The sequence below is a fragment of the Malus domestica genome, chromosome 01 (assembly GCF_042453785.1).
Source record: "Malus domestica chromosome 01, GDT2T_hap1".
NCBI lineage: Eukaryota > Viridiplantae > Streptophyta > Magnoliopsida > Rosales > Rosaceae > Malus > Malus domestica.
Window position 1 is genome coordinate 4739346 of NC_091661.1, and position 7761 is coordinate 4747106.

At 36.6% G+C, this 7761-nt stretch overlaps 1 long non-coding RNA gene across 1 annotated transcript; it reads right to left on the bottom strand.

Moving 5' to 3' along the window:
- Positions 1-2878: 2878 nt before the first annotated feature.
- On the bottom strand, positions 2879-4615 carry LOC139195803 (uncharacterized). The gene is made up of 3 exons (XR_011580839.1): positions 4350-4615; positions 3884-4065; positions 2879-3438 (listed from the first exon to the last, which is right to left on the bottom strand). It is a non-coding gene; the product is annotated as an uncharacterized lncRNA (long non-coding RNA).
- Positions 4616-7761: the final 3146 nt, after the last annotated feature.

Sequence of the window (7761 nt, forward strand, 5' to 3'; positions counted from 1 at the left end):
GACATCCTTGACATACATCCTTGGTTGCTTCTAGGTATGGAAGACCATGCACCATATTCTTCTCACTGAGTTGCTGAAGCCCTTTGAGATTCAAGTGGCCTAGTCTTCTGTGCCAAAACTGAGTAGAATGCTCCAAACTAGCCTTCAAAACTAACTGATTATTTTTTACCAGAGAAAGAGGATAGCATCGATTTTCCTTCTTCTTAACCTTGATGATAAGGTTTTCAAGTGAAGGTCCATCATATATGCTGCACAAACCTCCTCCAAACACTAGATAATATCCATGCTCATCCATTTGTCCAACACTCAATAAGTTTTCTTTTAAACCTGGCAGATGCATGACTTCCCTGATATACCTTTTACCTCTGTTAGTGTCAATCTGCAATGAACCCATTCCAGCCACATTCACTAACACACCAGTAGGCATTTGCACCTTTCCAGCAACATTTGTATTTATGTCAACAAGGAGATCAGCATTCCCTGTCATGTGATTACTACAACCACTGTCAACATACCAATTTCCATTGATATTTGTTTCTGAGATTGCACTATTAGCATAGAACAGATTTCCTGACACTTCCACCTGATTTGCAGAGTTTGCCTTTTGCACAATCTTCCCTACAGTGCATTCTCTAGCCCAATGACCAAACTTATCACAATTATAACACTTAGGCTTCCCCTTATATCGACATTCACCAAAATGATACTTAGAACACACTCTACACTGTGGTTTGACAGTCTCTTGACTCATTGACTGTGACTGATATGGATTTGGTGCAGGACTAGTGAAAGGTTTCTGTTGGAATCGAGGTTTCGAATCCCATTTCTTTCCCTTAGCATTCCAATTCTTCTGGAATTTTGATGAGCCAGATTGACTCCACTTCTATTTTGCCCCTTTGGACTTACTGAGAATGATGCAAAAGCTTTCTCAGTGGTATCAACATTATGCAAGTCAAATCGTTGTTCCTGACTCTTCAAAATCGCAACAACTTCTTGCAGCTCAACAGACTCTAGACACTTTGTGTTTTCTATAACTAAACAGATGGAATCATAAGGCTTACTTAGACTAATCAGAACCTTCTGCACAAGTCTCTCATTAGAAAGGGATTCACCAAATGTTCTCATCTGATTAATTAACTCATTCAATCTTGTAAGATAACTAGACAGAGATTCATCATCTCACATTCTAGCATACTCAAATTCTCTTCTAAGATTCTGAAGTTTTACGGATCTAACCTGATCACCACCATGATATTCTCCATACAGTAGATCCCATGCCACCTTAGCTGAGTCGGCGTTGGCGATCCTAGGAAAAATTTGATCAGAAACCGCATTTTGTATAATACCTAGAGCCTTTGCATCTTGCATATATGCTGCGACCATTTTCTCATCGTCTTCTTCTTCTGAGCTTCCTTCAGTCTTCTTCTTCTTTGACTCTGAGATCGTAACCCCTTTTTCAACCAATCTCCATAACCCATGAGATTTGAAAATCGTCATCATCTTAATCCTCCAGAACTCGTAGTTCTCACCGGAGAAGATCGGAGTTCTCACCTCAGAACTTCCAGACCCAGCCATCTCTTAGCTTAGACAAGACGAACACAAATCGAAATCGGAATCTATGGAGTTTCGGTAACTTCGCTTGAGCCGGAACGAGCTTAAGTGTAGTTCAAATTCTTCACAGTTTACGCCCAGATCTCAAATGATCAAACCTGGCTCTGAGGCCATGTTAGTGTAACTTGAATTTGATAGATTTTATCAGAGGGGGAAGAGCTGAACAGAAAAAAATGAAAACAGAGATGGAAGAAGCTGAAACGAACGTTTTTCCTTTTTTTGTTCTCTCTTGCAAAATGCTGCAGAGGAATATTTTCAATGCTCCAACAAAAACAAAGAGCACTAACTCTCCTTTACATTAATTGGTGGCCTTAGCTTTAGGACCACACAAGACTCAACTTTTAATCTTAGTCACTCATCTATCTAATTACATGGATCACACACCACATGGCTCTCATGGCCTTACAACTTGTAACTTTACACTTGACAGATATGCTCAAGTGAATACACACATTAAACTCAACTTATTTCTAATACTCAATCAGCTAGAGACTTATAATTCAACATGGCATTATTCAAATTGGTAAAAACCAAGAAATTAAACCAGAAACAAAGAAACGCAATCGCATTCAAAAGATTGACTGACCGGAAGACGACAATTGAGTCACATTTTCTTGAGGTTTGTTGTTTATCGTCGTCTTCTTGTCGGCTTTGTCGTCTTTGGCTTCGTCCGTACTTTGTTTCTTTCTTACTTAAAACCCTAGAACATAAGTTCGAGTTCAATAGAAACACATAAACGGACAAAACAAATTTTTTATTTTTGCAAAATCTAATTTAATCACCCCGCATATATAAACAACAATATAGAATTTAGGGTTTCATTTTGGTTACCTAATGAAATTCCATCAAACTTCCTCATCGGCAAAGAAGTTTCATGATTTTTTTTATTAGGGTTCAAAGTCTAAATCCAAGTCTTGATCGAAATGGGAATGGGAGAACCAATTTCAGTTAAAGTTTCTTCCTTTTTTTATTTTAGTTTTAATTATCCAGATTTTAGGTTTTTTTTTTCAGTTTTATTTTATCTTTAATATTAGTTAAAAACCACATAAGCATCCATGTCATTTAATGAATAAATAAAAACCACTGGATGTCATGTAATCAAAAGGCTTAAAAAGAGTGTAAAAGTATATGTAAAAATATATGTCCCTTGATCCTATCTCATATATACATATATATATATATATATATTTTTTTTTTTTTTTATTTATTTCAAAGTACAATATTCATTTATAAAGGAATTTGAAATTTGTACAATACATGGAAGATATGGTGCAAAATAAAATGGCCTCGATAAAAACTTTGCTGGGGATTTCAACCCGATCGAAGAGAAAAAAAGAATCCCGCACCTTAGTTACAAAGACAACTATCCTCCATAAGGAGATCTATAATGATATCAAGGAGTTCTTCAAACCACAATCTTCATTGCTCACTTGAAAGTCCCAAACGAGCCAATCGATGAGCCACTGGCCTCTCTTCTGGTATGTAAAACTCTTGTTTGGGGATTAAACGGAGAAAATGTCTTGTATCATTAATTATATGCCCCATTGAGGATGTATCATCATCAACAAGCATGTTAATGGCTGAGAGAACCATCGCAGTATCTCCTTCGAGTTCCACCTCAGCAGCACCGATTTCTCGAGCCAACAAAACTCCACAAGCAGCTTCCAGTTTCGCCTGCAAAGGCGACGATATTCCTTCAACTCGCCTAACCATGGTAGCCACTAATCCCTTAATTTGAAATCTGGTTCTTCTCAAAATCTGGTTCAGCATAAGATCACCAACAACAAATATCCTCCTCCCTTGACGCAGGAGAGACTCCCACCTTTTCTACACAAAAATTATCAACATTAATTAAAAAAATCAATAAGAATAACAATTCTTACTTTCACATGCTAAAACCAAAAAATAAACTGCAAAGGGTCATTCTGATTATCTCTAGAATCTTGGAAAATTTGAACTTAAAATCATTATTTCCGTATCCTGCACAGATGAATCAGGTCAAACAAAAATATCAACAAAAGTGCAGAGTAGTTTTAAGATCACATGGAAGAAAATAAACGAATACAATAAATTCTCTCGAACCATTCTAGTATAAAATCAATGGTTGATTTAAAGTAACCGTGCAATAAAAATAAAAAAAGGCATCCATTAATTTGTCATAATCTAGAAAATAGGACAGTTGTACATACAAGTAACAAAAGCATCCAGTAATCATTTTTTTTCATAAAAAAATAGCACAAAAAATTAAAGGCAAGAAGAGAGAGAATCTCACTTGCATAGGATCTGCATGAACGGAGGATTGACCGGTAGCAAGGGCAAAGGCACTTGATTTGGATGAGGCCTCAGACTCTTTATTTGTCTGACTACTTAATGCTGAAATCTCTGGGACTAATGAGCCTTACTTCACACGTTTTGCACCAGCAGTTGTTGAAACCTACAATTTACATAATTAAACTGCCCACCAGTGCCAGCCCCAGTAAATTAACAATTAGAAAAACAAAACCAATATAAGTTCACAGAAAAATAAAATGTGAATCGACATTACTACAGAATTGGCTCCAAATCCATCCAAACCTACTCAAACAACAAAATACCCAATTCAAACTAGACAACAGATTGAACATGAAAACCACAAATAGCACCAAACCCAGATAAACGCACACTAAATCATATAAAATCCATATCACATAGATCTCAAATCATCAATTAACTTATGTAAATGAAAATAAGGGATTTACCTAAAATTTGACGATGGCCGGTGATGGCTGACGAAAGCGTGGAGCCGTGAGGGGCGACGACGCATGGTGTTCAGATGGCTGGATGGCGGTAGCGCGGGAGGGACTTTTGCTGGCTTGCAGCCTTGCTGTTGAATATCGTCCTCTCCAATGGTAGAACAAAGTCCTGATGGGGAATGAAGTCCCACTCCACCGTTTATGTTATATTTTTCTTTACGAGCATATTAAAGAAAAAGGATGAGATTTAGGCTGAAGAGGTTAACTGTTCAAACGTGCAATTGTAGAAGATGTGAAACTGATCTCTTTTTGATAATTGTCTCTTGGTTTTCTTATCTTTTTATTTTAATTTATTTATATTTTTTATAAGTTGTGTCATAATTTTATTTTAGTGACGCTATGAATAAAAGAATGTCATTAAAACAATTTCCAAGTGTCATGAAAGCCCTATTTTGTAGTAGTGTCTGTAAGGTTACCATTAAAAGTGAAACAACTCCTATCATAGTTGATCGTTTGACCTGAGGCATCCTTGTAGATTTTTAACAAACGTTTCACACGGATGCATTCCTGTAAAGAACTTTTCGCAATAATGAAGCTATCGTCTCCGAACAACAAATGATTCACACTCTGACCTCCTTTGCAAATGCTTATACCTTTTATGTGTTCTTGACTTTCTCATTTATTTACCAAAGTAGATAATCCCTCCGCTCATAACACAAATAAGAATGGAGAAAGTCGATCGCGTTGTCGTAACCCTCTTTTAGGATGAAAATAACCAACCGGTTCTCTGTTAAGGTTGAAGGAGTGCGACACCATAGTAACACACATCATCACCAGTTTAATCAACTGATCGACAAACCCCATTTTCTTCATGATTTGTTCTAAGAACTGCCATTTAATGCGATCATACGCTTTCCGAATGTCTAGTTTTAGCACCATAACACCATTCCAACTATTAAGGGTTCCACAACAATAGTTAGATGATTAGTTAAATGACTGTACAAGTCAGCAATATAGTTAGTAAGTTTGTTAGTATTTGGTTAGAGTTGTTAGGCTTTCTCTTATAAAAACATAGTTGTGTAATCATTCTTTTCAGTTTATACAAGTCTCATATTTCTCTCTCTAAACTTTCTCTCCAAACTCTCTATGTTCATCTTTCTTCTCTTCATCTTTCTTTTGATTTTCTCTCCAATTCTCAAATATTTCAATGTAGTTAACATGGTATCAGAGCCACCAGGCTCACACCATGGATTTTGGTGGTTCCACTAACCATTATTTTTCATCTGTTTCTAGCTTAGTTTCTTTCCAAATTTTCATTAGATGTTCGGATAAATTTCTGGGTGATTCCGCGATCATTCTTTTACTTTTGGGTTGATTTTTCTGGACTGTGATCAGAGATTTCTCCACTGATCTCAATGAATCCTCTTTCTTTCCAAAGTCGGATAGCAAATCATAGACAAAGAGGCCATTTGCGCTGCTGGCTCTGGTGCAAGATTCAGAGGCATCTTCGATATAGTTCTTTCTTCTTGGTGGTCTGCTCAAATCACTTTCTGAATTCTTTAGTGGTGTTTGTTTGTTCAAGATTGCAAATCTTGGGAGCTCTTAAGGTTCTGATTCTGTGCTCTCTAACTGTTTGAAGAAATGTGTCGCTGAATTCTTTGATTTGTACTTTGTTTGTTCATCTTTCTTGTTCATCTTTTCTAGGATATTAGTGTGATATTTGGGATATTTGGATTCAAGAATATTGGTCATTGCTACTTCTGTTGTGCTATCTTGAATGGTTGCTGATCTCCAGTGTATTTTCTGGGCTTTTTCGCTCAAGAACTGAAGATTCATGTGTTGTCTTTCTTTCTGCACTCCAACTGTTTGTTTGATTGTCTCAGAGAAAAAAAAAGTGGTGTTAATTTGTGTATTAAGGTCGATTGCCATTTCCTCTAAGTGAAAGATTGATTAGTAGAATTTGAAGGCCAATTGCCATTAATTGATTGAAAAGAAAATGAAGGCCGATTGCCATTGCTGAAAGATTGATTCTTTGATTGATTGTTGGCTATTTTACATTCAAGAAGGCCAATTGCCAAGAGCGTACTAGTTCAAGATTCGGAAAAAGTTGTTCATTTGTTGCAATTGTGTTCATTGGTGAAGATATGGCATCAAGCAATGTTAAAATTGAGACTCTTTTGGGTATTGAACAAGGTGAATTGTAGTGAAATGTGAATGAAAGGTGCGATCTTAAAGATGGGTTGATGGTTTTGAAGTTGGGTTTTGATTCTTGTCTATCTGCTTCATTGAAATTCTACTATGTTTCTTTTGTTGGGTTTTATTTTTCTGCAACTCTTGATATGTTTGGAAAATGGGTGTGAAGTCTTGCATTCTGGCATGTACAAGTTTATGGTTTGTACCAAAATGAGTAGTTTAATGTATGAGAAGATTGTTCAGGAGCTAACTGAGAAGTGTTGTAGTATTTTCCTTATTACAGCCTATAATGTCAAGTCTAACCAGCTCAGTTGTTAGCATGTATCTATTGTAAGTCCAGTTATACGATGAAGTTTGAAGAAGTTGTTAATGGTAAATCCCACGAAGGGTAATTTCGTGATGAGAGTAAGTAAATCCCACGAAGGGTAATTCCGTGATGTGAATAGGTAAATCCCACGAAGGGTAATCCTACATAGATGTTGATTTTCTATTGTTGAAATTGTGAAGGTCAATGGCATTGTTAAGGGTAGTTTTTTTTTTGGTAAAATCCACAAAGGGCGATCCTGTGGTACTATAGTTAAGGCCGATGCCAAACCATAGTTTGTTAATTTTGTATTTTTGTAAATATTAAAGGCAAAAGCCAAGTTGAATGAGATTGTTGACGGTAAATCCCATGAAGGGTAAACCCGTAAGAAGTTGTTATACTGGCATGAGGGTGTGCTACGACTACCTTATAGAAGGCTGTCCTTCGAGAAACTCTTGTTAGAGGCAGAGGAAGGGTGTCAATTCCAGCTATTGTTATTCTGAGTGCAACCCCACATACATGGAAGAAGATGACAAGTCTCCACAAAAGCTTACTAGAGGTTATGAGTGCAACCTCACAGATATAGATTCAGATGAACATTTCAATGCAAAGTCGGATAATGATTCAGAAAAGCATATCATTATAGAATCAAATCATTTTCCTCCAAATGCACCTAACTACACGGAGAATCTGAATACTGCAGATACTCCAGTAAACGAGGGAGCACAATTATGTGCTAGTGGAGATGTCTGGAAGGTAGTTAATGTGCCACATTCTTACTATGATTCAAGGAATGATGCTCAAAAGTGCATAGAAATGATGAATGGGAGATGGTTTTGTTGGAAATGTGCCCTAAAGCCAATCATATGATGATACTTTACGGACATTTCACATGTTAAACTAATCTAGTTTTACATATAA